Below are 16,697 nucleotides of genomic sequence, written 5' to 3'. Positions count from 1 at the left end.
TGGCACTTTGGATGTGGGACATACAGCGAGATGTTTGCTGCTTTTGCGTTTGCCTCTTGGGAGATTTACAGCACAAAGATATCTGGTTGATTTGAAGCAGTTCTGAGAAAGTCTAAACATAATCCCCACTTCTCCCTCCTGGCATTTTCCATGTGGGAGATATAGCAGGATGTATATTGGTTTTAAGGAAGTGTCCCCGGAGAGTGTGGGCAGAAAAGTTCCTGGCTCCTTGAATGCCGTTCCTGGAGACACTGCGATCAATGAGGGAGATATGTCAAGATGTGTGTTGGTTTTGAGGACGGCTCTCTGGAGAGTCTTAGTCTTAGCAAAGAGGTCACACGGATAATCAGAGCAATTCTCAGAGACACTGAGACCAAGCTGGACAATTCCTCCTGGCACTTTCCCTGTAGGAGATACCGCAAGACGTTTCTGTATATTGGGCACAGCGCTCTGCAGGGTGTTAGCAGAGACTTTCCCGGGACAGTAAAACCCGACATCAGACACAGTGAGAAGAAGCCCCAATGTTCCTTCCAGGCATTTTCAGTGTGGGTGCCTTCTCCACGTGGTTCCTGGTTTCACTGCAGCTCTGAAGAGAATGTTAGCAAAGAGGTAACCGGGACACTGAAAACAGTACTCAAAGACAGGGAGAGCAAGTTCCACATTACTCTCTTGGCACTTTGGATGTGGGACATACAGCGAGATGTTTGCTGCTTTTGCGTTTGGCTGTTGGGAGATTTACAGCACAAAGATATCTAGTTGATTTGAAGCAGTTCTGAGAAAGTCTAAGCATAATCCTCACTTTTCCCTCCTGACATTTTCCATGTGTGAGATATAGTAGGATGTATATTGGTTTTGAGGACAACTCAATGGACAGTGTAGGGAGAAAAGTTCCTGGCTCCTTGAATGCCGTTTCTGGAGACACTGCGATCAATGTGGGAGATATGTCAAGATGTGTGTTGGTTTTGAGGACGGCTCTCTGGAGAGTCTTAGCAAAGAGGTCACAGGGATAATCAGAGCAATTCTCAGAGACACTGAGACCAAGCTGGACAATTCCTCCTGGCACTTTCCCTGTAGGAGATACCGCAAGACGTTTCTGTATATTGGGCACAGCGCTCTGCAGGGTGTTAGCAGAGACTTTCCCAGGACAGTGAAACCCTATGTCAGAGACAGTGAGAAGAAGCCCCAATGTTCCTTCCAGGCATTTTCAGTGTGGGTGCCTTCTCCACGTGGTTCCTGGTTTCACTGCAGCTCTGAAGAGAATGTTAGCAAAGAGGTAACCGGGACACTGAAAACAGTACTCAAAGACAGGGAGAGCAAGTTCCACATTACTCTCTTGGCACTTTGGATGTGGGACATACAGCGAGATGTTTGCTGCTTTTGCGTTTGGCTGTTGGGAGATTTACAGCACAAAGATATCTAGTTGATTTGAAGCAGTTCTGAGAAAGTCTAAGCATAATCCTCACTTTTCCCTCCTGACATTTTCCATGTGGGAGATATAGTAGGATGTATATTGGTTTTGAGGACAACTCAATGGACAGTGTAGGGAGAAAAGTTCCTGGCTCCTTGAATGCCGTTCCTGGAGACACTGCGATCAATGAGGGAGATATGTCAAGATGTGTGTTGGTTTTGAGGACGGCTCTCTGGAGAGTCTTAGCAAAGAGGTCACAGGGATAATCAGAGCAATTCTCAGAGACACTGAGACCAAGCTGGACAATTCCTCCTGGCACTTTCCCTGTAGGAGATACCGCAAGACGTTTCTGTATATTGGGCACAGCGCTCTGCAGGGTGTTAGCAGAGACTTTCCCAGGACAGTGAAACCCTATGTCAGAGACACTGAGAAGAAGCCCCAATGTTCCTTCCAGGCATTTTCAGTGTGGGTGCCTTCTCCACGTGGTTCCTGGTTTCACTGCAGCTCTGAAGAGAATGTTAGCAAAGAGGTAACCGGGACAGTGAAAACAGTACTCAAAGACAGGGAGAGCAAGCTCTACATTACTCTCTTGGCACTTTGGATGTGGGACATACAGCGAGATGTTTGCTGCTTTTGCGTTTGCCTCTTGGGAGATTTACAGCACAAAGATATCTGGTTGATTTGAAGCAGTTCTGAGAAAGTCTAAGCATAATCCCCACTTCTCCCTCCTGGCATTTTCCATGTGGGAGATATAGCAGGATGTATATTGGTTTTAAGGAAGTGTCCCCGGAGAGTGTGGGCAGAAAAGTTCCTGGCTCCTTGAATGCCGTTCCTGGAGACACTGCGATCAATGAGGGAGATATGTCAAGATGTGTGTTGGTTTTGAGGACGTCTCTCTGGAGAGTCTTAGCAAAGAGGTCACACGGATAATGAGAGCAATTCTCAGAGACACTGAGAACAAGCTCGACAATTCCTCCTGGCGCTTTCCCTGTAGGAGATACCGCAAGACGTTTCTGTATATTGGGCACAGCGCTCTGCAGGGTGTTAGCAGAGACTTTCCTGGGACAGTGAAACCCTAAGTCAGAGACAGTGAGAAGAAGCCCCAATGTTCCTTCCAGGCATTTTCAGTGTGGGTGCCTTCTCCACGTGGTTCCTGGTTTCACTGCAGCTCTGAAGAGAATGTTAGCAAAGAGGTAACCGGGAGAGTGAAAACAGTACTCAAAGACAGGGAGAGCAAGCTCTACATTACTCTCTTGGCACTTTGGATGTGGGACATACAGCGAGATGTTTGCTGCTTTTGCGTTTGGCTGTTGGGAGATTTACAGCACAAAGATATCTGGTTGATTTGAAGCAGTTCTGAGAAAGTCTAAACATAATCCCCACTTTTCCCTCCTGGCACTTTCCTTTGTGAAGATATAGCAGGATGTATATTGGTTTTAAGGAAGTGTCCCCGGAGAGTGTGGGCAGAAAAGTTCCTGGCTCCTTGAATGCCGTTCCTGGAGACACTGCGATCAATGTGGGAGATATGTCAAGATGTGTGTTGGTTTTGAGGACGGCTCTCTGGAGAGTCTTAGCAAAGAGGTCACACGGACAATGAGAGCAATTCTCAGAGACACTGAGAACAAGCTCCACAATTCCTCCTGGCACTTTCCCTGTAGGAGATACCGCAAGACGTTCCTTACATTGGGCACAGCGCTCTGCAGGGTGTTAGCAGAGACTTTCCCGGGACAGTAAAACCCGACATCAGAGACACTGAGAAGAAGCCCCAATGTTCCTTCCAGGCATTTTCAGTGTGGGTGCCTTCTCCACATGGTTCCTGGTTTCACTGCAGCTCTGAAGAGAATGTTAGCAAAGAGGTAACCGGGACAGTGAAAACAGTATTCAAAGACAAGGAGAGCAAGCTCTACATTACTCTCTTGGCACTTTGGATGTGGGACATACAGCGAGATGTTTGCTGCTTTTACATTTGCCTGTTGGGAGATTTACAGCACAAAGATATCTGGTTGATTTGAAGCGGTTCTGAGGAAGTCTAAGCATAATCCTCACTTTTCCCTCCTGGCACTTTCCATGTGGGAGATATAGCAGGATGTATATTGGTTTTGAGGACAACTCAATGGACAGTGTAGGGAGAAAAGTTCCTGGCTCCTTGAATGCCGTTCCTGGAGACACTGCGATCAATGAGGGAGATATGTCAAGATGTGTGTTGGTTTTGAGGACGTCTCTCTGGAGAGTCTTAGCAAAGAGGTCACAGGGATAATCAGAACAATTCTCAGAGACACTGAGACCAAGCTGGACAAATCCTCCTGGCACTTTCCCTGTAGGAGATACCGCAAGACGTTTCTGTATATTGGGCACAGCGCTCTGCAGGGTGTTAACAGAGACTTTCCCGGGACAGTGAAACCCTATGTCAGAGACACTGAGAAGAAGCCCCAACGTTCCTTCCAGGCATTTTCAGTGTGGGTGCCTTCTCCACGTGGTTCCTGGTTTCACTGCAGCTCTGAAGAGAATGTTAGCAAAGAGGTAACCGGGACAGTGAAAACAGTACTCAAAGACAGGGAGAGCAAGCTCTACATTACTCTCTTGGCACTTTGGATGTGGGACATACAGCGAGATGTTTGCTGCTTTTGCGTTTGCCTCTTGGGAGATTTACAGCACAAAGATATCTGGTTGATTTGAAGCAGTTCTGAGAAAGTCTAAACATAATCCCCACTTCTCCCTCCTGGTATTTTCCATGTGGGAGATATAGCAGGATGTATATTGGTTTTAAGGAAGTGTCCCCGGAGAGTGTGGGCAGAAAAGTTCCTGGCTCCTTGAATGCCGTTCCTGGAGACACTGCGATCAATGAGGGAGATATGTCAAGATGTGTGTTGGTTTTGAGGACGGCTCTCTGGAGAGTCTTAGCAAAGAGGTCACACGGATAATCAGAGCAATTCTCAGAGACACTGAGACCAAGCTGGACAATTCCTCCTGGCACTTTCCCTGTAGGAGATACCGCAAGACGTTTCTGTATATTGGGCACAGCGCTCTGCAGGGTGTTAGCAGAGACTTTCCCGGGACAGTAAAACCCGACATCAGAGACACTGAGAAGAAGCCCCAATGTTCCTTCCAGGCATTTTCAGTGTGGGTGCCTTCTCCACGTGGTTCCTGGTTTCACTGCAGCTCTGAAGAGAATGTTAGCAAAGAGGTAACCGGGACAGTGAAAACAGTACTCAAAGACAGGGAGAGCAAGTTCCACATTACTCTCTTGGCACTTTGGATGTGGGACATACAGCGAGATGTTTGCTGCTTTTGCGTTTGGCTGTTGGGAGATTTACAGCACAAAGATATCTAGTTGATTTGAAGCAGTTCTGAGAAATTCTAAGCATAATCCTCACTTTTCCCTCTTGGCATTTTCCATGTGGGAGATATAGCAGGATGTATATTGGTTTTGAGGACAACTCAATGGACAGTGTAGGGAGAAGAGTTCCTGGCTCCTTGAATGCCGTTCCTGGAGACACTGCGATCAATGAGGGAGATATGTCAAGATGTGTGTTGGTTTTGAGGACGTCTCTCTGGAGAGTCTTAGCAAAGAGGTCACACGGATAATGAGAGCAATTCTCAGAGACACTGAGACCAAGCTGGACAATTCCTCCTGGCACTTTCCCTGTAGGAGATACCGCAAGACGTTTCTGTATATTGGGCACAGCGCTCTGCAGGGTGTTAACAGAGACTTTCCCGGGACAGTGAAACCCTAAGTCAGAGACAGTGAGAAGAAGCCCCAATGTTCCTTCCAGGCATTTTCAGTGTGGGTGCCTTCTCCACGTGGTTCCTGGTTTCACTGCAGCTCTGAAGAGAATGTTAGCAAAGAGGTAACCGGGACAGCGAAAACAGTACTCAAAGACAGGGAGAGCAAGCTCTACATTACTCTCTTGGCACTTTGGATGTGGGACATACAGCGAGATGTTTGCTGCTTCTGCGTTTGGCTGTTGGGAGATTTACAGCACAAAGATATCTAGTTGATTTGAAGCAGTTCCGAAAAAGTCTAAGCATAATCCTCACTTTTCCCTCCTGGCACTTTCCTTTGTGAAGATATAGCAGGATGTATATTGGTTTGGAGGAAAACTCAATGGACAGTGTAGGGAGAAAAGTTCCTGGCTCCTTGAATGCCGTTCCTGGAGACACTGCGATCAATGTGGGAGATATGTCAAGATGTGTGTTGGTTTTGAGGACGTCTCTCTGGAGAGTCTTAGCAAAGAGGTCACAGGGATAATCAGAGCAATTCTCAGAGACACTGAGACCAAGCTGGACAATTCCTCCTGGCACTTTCCCTGTAGGAGATACCGCAAGACGTTTCTGTATATTGGGCACAGCGCTCTGCAGGGTGTTAGCAGAGACTTTCCCGGGACAGTGAAACCCTATGTCAGAGACAGTGAGAAGAAGCCCCAATGTTCCTTCCAGGCATTTTCAGTGTGGGTGCCTTCTCCACGTGGTTCCTGGTTTCACTGCATCTCTGAAGAGAATGTTAGCAAAGAGGTAACTGGGACAGTGAAAACAGTACTCAAAGACAGGGAGAGCAAACTCTCTCTTGGCACTTTGGATGTGGGACATACAGCGAGATGTTTGCTGCTTTTGCGTTTGCCTCTTGGGAGATTTACAGCACAAAGATATCTAGTTGATTTGAAGCAGTTCCGAGAAAGTCTAAGCATAATCCTCACTTTTCCCTCCTGGCACTTTCCTTTGTGAAGATATAGCAGGATGTATATTGGTTTTGAGGAAAACTCAATGGGCAGTGTAGGGAGAAAAGTTCCTGGCTCCTTGAATGCCGTTCCTGGAGACACTGCGATCAATGAGGGAGATATGTCAAGATGTGTGTTGGTTTTGAGGACGGCTCTCTGGAGAGTCTTAGCAAAGAGGTCACACGGATAATGAGAGCAATTCTCAGAGACACTGAGAACAAGCTCCACAATTCCTCCTGGCACTTTCCCTGTAGGAGATACCGCAAGACGTTTCTGTATATTGGGCACAGCGCTCTGCAGGGTGTTAGCAGAGACTTTCCCGGGACAGTGAAACCCTATGTCAGAGACAGTGAGAAGAAGCCCCAATGTTCCTTCCAGGCATTTTCAGTGTGGGTGCCTTCTCCACGTGGTTCCTGGTTTCACTGCAGCTCTGAAGAGAATGTTAGCAAAGAGGTAACCGGGACACTGAAAACAGTACTCAAAGACAGGGAGAGCAAGCTCTACATTACTCTCTTGCCACTTTGGATGTGGGACATACAGCGAGATGTTTGCTGCTTTTGCGTTTGGCTGTTGGGAGATTTACAGCACAAAGGTATCTAGTTGATTTGAAGCAGTTCCGAGAAAGTCTAAGCATAATCCTCACTTTTCCCTCCTGGCACTTTCCTTTGTGAAGATATAGCAGGATGTATATTGGTTTGGAGGAAAACTCAATGGACAGTGTAGGGAGAAAAGTTCCTGGCTCCTTGAATGCCGTTCCTGGAGACACTGCGATCAATGAGGGAGATATGTCAAGATGTGTGTTGGTTTTGAGGACGGCTCTCTGGAGAGTCTTAGCAAAGAGGTCACATGGATAATGAGAGCAATTCTCAGAGACACTGAGACCAAGCTGGACAATTCCTCCTGGCACTTTCCCTGTAGGAGATACCGCAAGACGTTTCTGTATATTGGGCACAGCGCTCTGCAGGGTGTTAGCAGAGACTTTCCCGGGACAGTGAAACCCTATGTCAGAGACAGTGAGAAGAAGCCCCAACGTTCCTTCCAGGCATTTTCAGTGTGGGTGCCTTCTCCACGTGGTTCCTGGTTTCACTGCAGCTCTGAAGAGAATGTTAGCAAAGAGGTAACCGGGACAGTGAAAACAGTACTCAAAGACAGGGAGAGCAAGCTCTCTCTTGGCACTTTGGATGTGGGACATACAGCAAGATGTTTGCTGCTTTTGCGTTTGGCTGTTGGGAGATTTACAGCACAAAGATATCTGGTTGATTTGAAGCAGTTCTGAGAAAGTCTAAACATAATCCCCACTTCTCCCTCCTGGCATTTTCCATGTGGGAGATATAGCAGGATGTATATTGGTTTTAAGGAAGTGTCCCCGGAGAGTGTGGGCAGAAAAGTTCCTGGCTCCTTGAATGCCGTTCCTGGAGACACTGCGATCAATGAGGGAGATATGTCAAGATGTGTGTTGGTTTTGAGGACGGCTCTCTGGAGAGTCTTAGCAAAGAGGTCACACGGATAATGAGAGCAATTCTCAGAGACACTGAGAACAAGCTCCACAATTCCTCCTGGCACTTTCCCTGTAGGAGATACCGCAAGACGTTTCTGTATATTGGCACAGCGCTCTGCAGGGTGTTAGCAGAGACTTTCCCGGGACAGTGAAACCCTATGTCAGAGACAGTGAGAAGAAGCCCCAACGTTCCTTCCAGGCATTTTCAGTGTGGGTGCCTTCTCCACGTGGTTCCTGGTTTCACTGCAGCTCTGAAGAGAATGTTAGCAAAGAGGTAACCGGGACACTGAAAACAGTACTCAAAGACAGGGAGAGCAAGCTCTACATTACTCTCTTGGCACTTTGGATGTGGGACATACAGCGAGATGTTTGCTGCTTTTGCGTTTGGCTGTTGGGAGATTTACAGCACAAAGATATCTAGTTGATTTGAAGCAGTTCTGAGAAAGTCTAAGCATAATCCTCACTTTTCCCTCCTGGCACTTTCCTTTGTGAAGATATAGCAGGATGTATATTGGTTTGGAGGAACTGTCCCCGGAGAGTGTGGGCAGAAAAATTCCTGGCTCCTTGAATGCCGTTCCTGGAGACACTGCGATCAATGAGGGAGATATGTCAAGATGTGTGTTGGTTTTGAGGACGGCTCTCTGGAGAGTCTTAGCAAAGAGGTCACACGGATAATGAGAGCAATTCTCAGAGACACTGAGAACAAGCTCCACAATTCCTCCTGGCACTTTCCCTGTAGGAGATACCGCAAGACGTTTCTGTATATTGGGCACAGCGCTCTGCAGGGTGTTAGCAGAGACTTTCCCGGGACAGTGAAACCCTATGTCAGAGACAGTGAGAAGAAGCCCCAATGGTCCTTCCAGGCATTTTCAGTGTGGGTGCCTTCTCCACGTGGTTCCTGGTTTCACTGCAGCTCTGAAGAGAATGTTAGCAAAGAGGTAACCGGGACAGTGAAAACAGTACTCAAAGACAGGGAGAGCAAGCTCTACATTACTCTCTTGGCACTTTGGATGTGGGACATACAGCGAGATGTTTGCTGCTTTTGCGTTTGGCTGTTGGGAGATTTACAGCACAAAGGTATCTAGTTGATTTGAAGCAGTTCTGAGAAAGTCTAAGCATAATCCTCACTTTTCCCTCCTGGCACTTTCCTTTGTGAAGATATAGCAGGATGTACATTGGTTTTGAGGAACTGTCCCCGGAGAGTGTAGGGAGAAAAGTTCCTGGCTCCTTGAATGCCGTTCCTGGAGACACTGCGATCAATGAGGGAGATATGTCAAGATGTGTGTTGGTTTTGAGGACGGCTCTCTGGAGAGTCTTAGCAAAGAGGTCACATGGATAATGAGAGCAATTCTCAGAGACACTGAGACCAAGCTGGACAATTCCTCCTGGCACTTTCCCTGTAGGAGATACCGCAAGACGTTTCTGTATATTGGGCACAGCGCTCTGCAGGGTGTTAGCAGAGACTTTCCCGGGACAGTGAAACCCTATGTCAGAGACAGTGAGAAGAAGCCCCAATGTTCCTTCCAGGCATTTTCAGTGTGGGTGCCTTCTCCACGTGGTTCCTGGTTTCACTGCAGCTCTGAAGAGAATGTTAGCAAAGAGGTAACCGGGACACTGAAAACAGTACTCAAAGACAGGGAGAGCAAGCTCTACATTACTCTCTTGGCACTTTGGATGTGGGACATACAGCGAGATGTTTGCTGCTTTTGCGTTTGGCTGTTGGGAGATTTACAGCACAAAGATATCTAGTTGATTTGAAGCAGTTCCGAGAAAGTCTAAGCATAATCCTCACTTTTCCCTCCTGGCACTTTCCTTTGTGAAGATATAGCAGGATGTATATTGGTTTTGAGGAAGTGTCCCCGGAGAGTGTGGGCAGAAAAGTTCCTGGCTCCTTGAATGCCGTTCCTGGAGACACTGCGATCAATGAGGGAGATATGTCAAGATGTGTGTTGGTTTTGAGGACGTCTCTCTGGAGAGTCTTAGCAAAGAGGTCACACGGATAATGAGAGCAATTCTCAGAGACACTGAGAACAAGCTCCACAATTCCTCCTGGCACTTTCCCTGTAGGAGATACCGCAAGACGTTTCTGTATATTGGGCACAGCGCTCTGCAGGGTGTTAGCAGAGACTTTCCCGGGACAGTGAAACCCTATGTCAGAGACAGTGAGAAGAAGCCCCAATGTTCCTTCCAGGCATTTTCAGTGTGGGTGCCTTCTCCACGTGGTTCCTGGTTTCACTGCAGCTCTGAAGAGAATGTTAGCAAAGAGGTAACCGGGACACTGAAAAGAGTACTCAAAGACAGGGAGAGCAAGCTCTACATTACTCTCTTGGCACTTTGGATGTGGGACATACAGCGAGATGTTTGCTGCTTTTGCGTTTGGCTGTTGGGAGATTTACAGCACAAAGATATCTAGTTGATTTGAAGCAGTTCCGAGAAAGTCTAAGCATAATCCTCACTTTTCCCTCCTGGCACTTTCCTTTGTGAAGATATAGCAGGATGTATATTTGTTTTAAGGAAGTGTCCCCGGAGAGTGTGGGCAGAAAAGTTCCTGGCTCCTTGAATGCCGTTCCTGGAGACACTGCGATCAATGAGGGAGATATGTCAAGATGTGTGTTGGTTTTGAGGACGTCTCTCTGGAGAGTCTTAGCAAAGAGGTCACACGGATAATGAGAGCAATTCTCAGAGACACTGAGAACAAGCTCCACAATTCCTCCTGGCACTTTCCCTGTAGGAGATACCGCAAGACGTTTCTGTATATTGGGCACAGCGCTCTGCAGGGTGTTAGCAGAGACTTTCCCGGGACAGTGAAACCCTATGTCAGAGACAGTGAGAAGAAGCCCCAATGTTCCTTCCAGGCATTTTCAGTGTGGGTGCCTTCTCCACGTGGTTCCTGGTTTCACTGCAGCTCTGAAGAGAATGTTAGCAAAGAGGTAACCGGGACAGTGAAAACAGTACTCAAAGACAGGGAGAGCAAGCTCTACATTACTCTCTTGGCACTTTGGATGTGGGACATACAGCGAGATGTTTGCTGCTTTTGCGTTTGGCTGTTGGGAGATTTACAGCACAAAGATATCTAGTTGATTTGAAGCAGTTCTGAGAAAGTCTAAGCATAATCCTCACTTTTCCCTCCTGGCACTTTCCTTTGTGAAGATATAGCAGGATGTATATTGGTTTTGAGGAAAACTCAATGGACAGTGTAGGGAGAAAAGTTCCTGGCTCCTTGAATGCCGTTCCTGGAGACACTGCGATCAATGAGGGAGATATGTCAAGATGTGTGTTGGTTTTGAGGACGGCTCTCTGGAGAGTCTTAGCAAAGAGGTCACACGGATAATGAGAGCAATTCTCAGAGACACTGAGAACAAGCTCCACAATTCCTCCTGGCACTTTCCCTGTAGGAGATACCGCAAGACGTTTCTGTATATTGGGCACAGCGCTCTGCAGGGTGTTAGCAGAGACTTTCCCGGGACAGTGAAACCCTATGTCAGAGACAGTGAGAAGAAGCCCCAACGTTCCTTCCAGGCATTTTCAGTGTGGGTGCCTTCTCCACGTGGTTCCTGGTTTCACTGCAGCTCTGAAGAGAATGTTAGCAAAGAGGTAACCGGGACAGTGAAAACAGTACTCAAAGACAGGGAGAGCAAGCTCTACATTACTCTCTTGCCACTTTGGATGTGGGACATACAGCGAGATGTTTGCTGCTTTTGCGTTTGGCTGTTGGGAGATTTACAGCACAAAGATATCTAGTTGATTTGAAGCAGTTCCGAGAAAGTCTAAACATAATCCCCACTCCTCCTTCCTGGCATTTTCCATGTGGGAGATATAGCAGGATGTATATTGGTTTTAAGGAAGTGTCCCCGGAGAGTGTGGGCAGAAAAGTTCCTGGCTCCTTGAATGCCGTTCCTGGAGACACTGCGATCAATGAGGGAGATATGTCAAGATGTGTGTTGGTTTTGAGGACGGCTCTCTGGAGAGTCTTAGCAAAGAGGTCACACGGATAATGAGAGCAATTCTCAGAGACACTGAGACCAAGCTGGACAATTCCTCCTGGCACTTTCCCTGTAGGAGATACCGCAAGACGTTTCTGTATATTGGGCACAGCGCTCTGCAGGGTGTTAGCAGAGACTTTCCCGGGACAGTGAAACCCTATGTCAGAGACAGTGAGAAGAAGCCCCAATGTTCCTTCCAGGCATTTTCAGTGTGGGTGCCTTCTCCACGTGGTTCCTGGTTTCACTGCAGCTCTGAAGAGAATGTTAGCAAAGAGGTAACCGGGACACTGAAAAGAGTACTCAAAGACAGGGAGAGCAAGCTCTACATTACTCTCTTGGCACTTTGGATGTGGGACATACAGCGAGATGTTTGCTGCTTTTGCGTTTGGCTGTTGGGAGATTTACAGCACAAAGATATCTAGTTGATTTGAAGCAGTTCCGAGAAAGTCTAAGCATAATCCTCACTTTTCCCTCCTGGCACTTTCCTTTGTGAAGATATAGCAGGATGTATATTGGTTTTAAGGAAGTGTCCCCGGAGAGTGTGGGCAGAAAAGTTCCTGGCTCCTTGAATGCCGTTCCTGGAGACACTGCGATCAATGAGGGAGATATGTCAAGATGTGTGTTGGTTTTGAGGACGTCTCTCTGGAGAGTCTTAGCAAAGAGGTCACACGGATAATGAGAGCAATTCTCAGAGACACTGAGAACAAGCTCCACAATTCCTCCTGGCACTTTCCCTGTAGGAGATACCGCAAGACGTTTCTGTATATTGGGCACAGCGCTCTGCAGGGTGTTAGCAGAGACTTTCCCGGGACAGTGAAACCCTATGTCAGAGACAGTGAGAAGAAGCCCCAACGTTCCTTCCAGGCATTTTCAGTGTGGGTGCCTTCTCCACGTGGTTCCTGGTTTCACTGCAGCTCTGAAGAGAATGTTAGCAAAGAGGTAACCGGGACAGTGAAAACAGTACTCAAAGACAGGGAGAGCAAGCTCTACATTACTCTCTTGCCACTTTGGATGTGGGACATACAGCGAGATGTTTGCTGCTTTTGCGTTTGGCTGTTGGGAGATTTACAGCACAAAGATATCTAGTTGATTTGAAGCAGTTCCGAGAAAGTCTAAACATAATCCCCACTCCTCCTTCCTGGCATTTTCCATGTGGGAGATATAGCAGGATGTATATTGGTTTTAAGGAAGTGTCCCCGGAGAGTGTGGGCAGAAAAGTTCCTGGCTCCTTGAATGCCGTTCCTGGAGACACTGCGATCAATGAGGGAGATATGTCAAGATGTGTGTTGGTTTTGAGGACGTCTCTCTGGAGAGTCTTAGCAAAGAGGTCACACGGATAATGAGAGCAATTCTCAGAGACACTGAGAACAAGCTCCACAATTCCTCCTGGCACTTTCCCTGTAGGAGATACCGCAAGACGTTTCTGTATATTGGGCACAGCGCTCTGCAGGGTGTTAGCAGAGACTTTCCCGGGACAGTGAAACCCTATGTCAGAGACAGTGAGAAGAAGCCCCAATGTTCCTTCCAGGCATTTTCAGTGTGGGTGCCTTCTCCACGTGGTTCCTGGTTTCACTGCAGCTCTGAAGAGAATGTTAGCAAAGAGGTAACCGGGACACTGAAAAGAGTACTCAAAGACAGGGAGAGCAAGCTCTACATTACTCTCTTGGCACTTTGGATGTGGGACATACGGCGAGATGTTTGCTGCTTTTGCGTTTGGCTGTTGGGAGATTTACAGCACAAAGATATCTAGTTGATTTGAAGCAGTTCCGAGAAAGTCTAAGCATAATCCTCACTTTTCCCTCCTGGCACTTTCCTTTGTGAAGATATAGCAGGATGTATATTTGTTTTAAGGAAGTGTCCCCGGAGAGTGTGGGCAGAAAAGTTCCTGGCTCCTTGAATGCCGTTCCTGGAGACACTGCGATCAATGAGGGAGATATGTCAAGATGTGTGTTGGTTTTGAGGACGTCTCTCTGGAGAGTCTTAGCAAAGAGGTCACACGGATAATGAGAGCAATTCTCAGAGACACTGAGAACAAGCTCCACAATTCCTCCTGGCACTTTCCCTGTAGGAGATACCGCAAGACGTTTCTGTATATTGGGCACAGCGCTCTGCAGGGTGTTAGCAGAGACTTTCCCGGGACAGTGAAACCCTATGTCAGAGACAGTGAGAAGAAGCCCCAATGTTCCTTCCAGGCATTTTCAGTGTGGGTGCCTTCTCCACGTGGTTCCTGGTTTCACTGCAGCTCTGAAGAGAATGTTAGCAAAGAGGTAACCGGGACAGTGAAAACAGTACTCAAAGACAGGGAGAGCAAGCTCTACATTACTCTCTTGGCACTTTGGATGTGGGACATACAGCGAGATGTTTGCTGCTTTTGCGTTTGGCTGTTGGGAGATTTACAGCACAAAGATATCTAGTTGATTTGAAGCAGTTCTGAGAAAGTCTAAGCATAATCCTCACTTTTCCCTCCTGGCACTTTCCTTTGTGAAGATATAGCAGGATGTATATTGGTTTTGAGGAAAACTCAATGGACAGTGTAGGGAGAAAAGTTCCTGGCTCCTTGAATGCCGTTCCTGGAGACACTGCGATCAATGAGGGAGATATGTCAAGATGTGTGTTGGTTTTGAGGACGGCTCTCTGGAGAGTCTTAGCAAAGAGGTCACACGGATAATGAGAGCAATTCTCAGAGACACTGAGAACAAGCTCCACAATTCCTCCTGGCACTTTCCCTGTAGGAGATACCGCAAGACGTTTCTGTATATTGGGCACAGCGCTCTGCAGGGTGTTAGCAGAGACTTTCCCGGGACAGTGAAACCCTATGTCAGAGACAGTGAGAAGAAGCCCCAACGTTCCTTCCAGGCATTTTCAGTGTGGGTGCCTTCTCCACGTGGTTCCTGGTTTCACTGCAGCTCTGAAGAGAATGTTAGCAAAGAGGTAACCGGGACAGTGAAAACAGTACTCAAAGACAGGGAGAGCAAGCTCTACATTACTCTCTTGCCACTTTGGATGTGGGACATACAGCGAGATGTTTGCTGCTTTTGCGTTTGGCTGTTGGGAGATTTACAGCACAAAGATATCTAGTTGATTTGAAGCAGTTCCGAGAAAGTCTAAACATAATCCCCACTCCTCCTTCCTGGCATTTTCCATGTGGGAGATATAGCAGGATGTATATTGGTTTTAAGGAAGTGTCCCCGGAGAGTGTGGGCAGAAAAGTTCCTGGCTCCTTGAATGCCGTTCCTGGAGACACTGCGATCAATGAGGGAGATATGTCAAGATGTGTGTTGGTTTTGAGGACGGCTCTCTGGAGAGTCTTAGCAAAGAGGTCACACGGATAATGAGAGCAATTCTCAGAGACACTGAGACCAAGCTGGACAATTCCTCCTGGCACTTTCCCTGTAGGAGATACCGCAAGACGTTTCTGTATATTGGGCACAGCGCTCTGCAGGGTGTTAGCAGAGACTTTCCCGGGACAGTGAAACCCTATGTCAGAGACAGTGAGAAGAAGCCCCAATGTTCCTTCCAGGCATTTTCAGTGTGGGTGCCTTCTCCACGTGGTTCCTGGTTTCACTGCAGCTCTGAAGAGAATGTTAGCAAAGAGGTAACCGGGACACTGAAAAGAGTACTCAAAGACAGGGAGAGCAAGCTCTACATTACTCTCTTGGCACTTTGGATGTGGGACATACAGCGAGATGTTTGCTGCTTTTGCGTTTGGCTGTTGGGAGATTTACAGCACAAAGATATCTAGTTGATTTGAAGCAGTTCCGAGAAAGTCTAAGCATAATCCTCACTTTTCCCTCCTGGCACTTTCCTTTGTGAAGATATAGCAGGATGTATATTGGTTTTGAGGAACTGTCCCCGGAGAGTGTGGGCAGAAAAGTTCCTGGCTCCTTGAATGCCGTTCCTGGAGACACTGCGATCAATGAGGGAGATATGTCAAGATGTGTGTTGGTTTTGAGGACGTCTCTCTGGAGAGTCTTAGCAAAGAGGTCACACGGATAATGAGAGCAATTCTCAGAGACACTGAGAACAAGCTCCACAATTCCTCCTGGCACTTTCCCTGTAGGAGATACCGCAAGACGTTTCTGTATATTGGGCACAGCGCTCTGCAGGGTGTTAGCAGAGACTTTCCCGGGACAGTGAAACCCTATGTCAGAGACAGTGAGAAGAAGCCCCAACGTTCCTTCCAGGCATTTTCAGTGTGGGTGCCTTCTCCACGTGGTTCCTGGTTTCACTGCAGCTCTGAAGAGAATGTTAGCAAAGAGGTAACCGGGACAGTGAAAACAGTACTCAAAGACAGGGAGAGCAAGCTCTACATTACTCTCTTGCCACTTTGGATGTGGGACATACAGCGAGATGTTTGCTGCTTTTGCGTTTGGCTGTTGGGAGATTTACAGCACAAAGATATCTAGTTGATTTGAAGCAGTTCCGAGAAAGTCTAAACATAATCCCCACTCCTCCTTCCTGGCATTTTCCATGTGGGAGATATAGCAGGATGTATATTGGTTTTAAGGAAGTGTCCCCGGAGAGTGTGGGCAGAAAAGTTCCTGGCTCCTTGAATGCCGTTCCTGGAGACACTGCGATCAATGAGGGAGATATGTCAAGATGTGTGTTGGTTTTGAGGACGTCTCTCTGGAGAGTCTTAGCAAAGAGGTCACACGGATAATGAGAGCAATTCTCAGAGACACTGAGACCAAGCTCCACAATTCCTCCTGGCACTTTCCCTGTAGGAGATACCGCAAGACGTTTCTGTATATTGGGCACAGCGCTCTGCAGGGTGTTAGCAGAGACTTTCCCGGGACAGTGAAACCCTATGTCAGAGACAGTGAGAAGAAGCCCCAATGTTCCTTCCAGGCATTTTCAGTGTGGGTGCCTTCTCCACGTGGTTCCTGGTTTCACTGCAGCTCTGAAGAGAATGTTAGCAAAGAGGTAACCGGGACACTGAAAAGAGTACTCAAAGACAGGGAGAGCAAGCTCTACATTACTCTCTTGGCACTTTGGATGTGGGACATACAGCGAGATGTTTGCTGCTTTTGCGTTTGGCTGTTGGGAGATTTACAGCACAAAGATATCTAGTTGATTTGAAGCAGTTCCGAGAA

Source organism: Larus michahellis, chromosome 9 (genome assembly GCF_964199755.1).
Source record: "Larus michahellis chromosome 9, bLarMic1.1, whole genome shotgun sequence".
Lineage (NCBI taxonomy): Eukaryota > Metazoa > Chordata > Aves > Charadriiformes > Laridae > Larus > Larus michahellis.
This window is presented reverse-complemented; position numbering follows the sequence as displayed.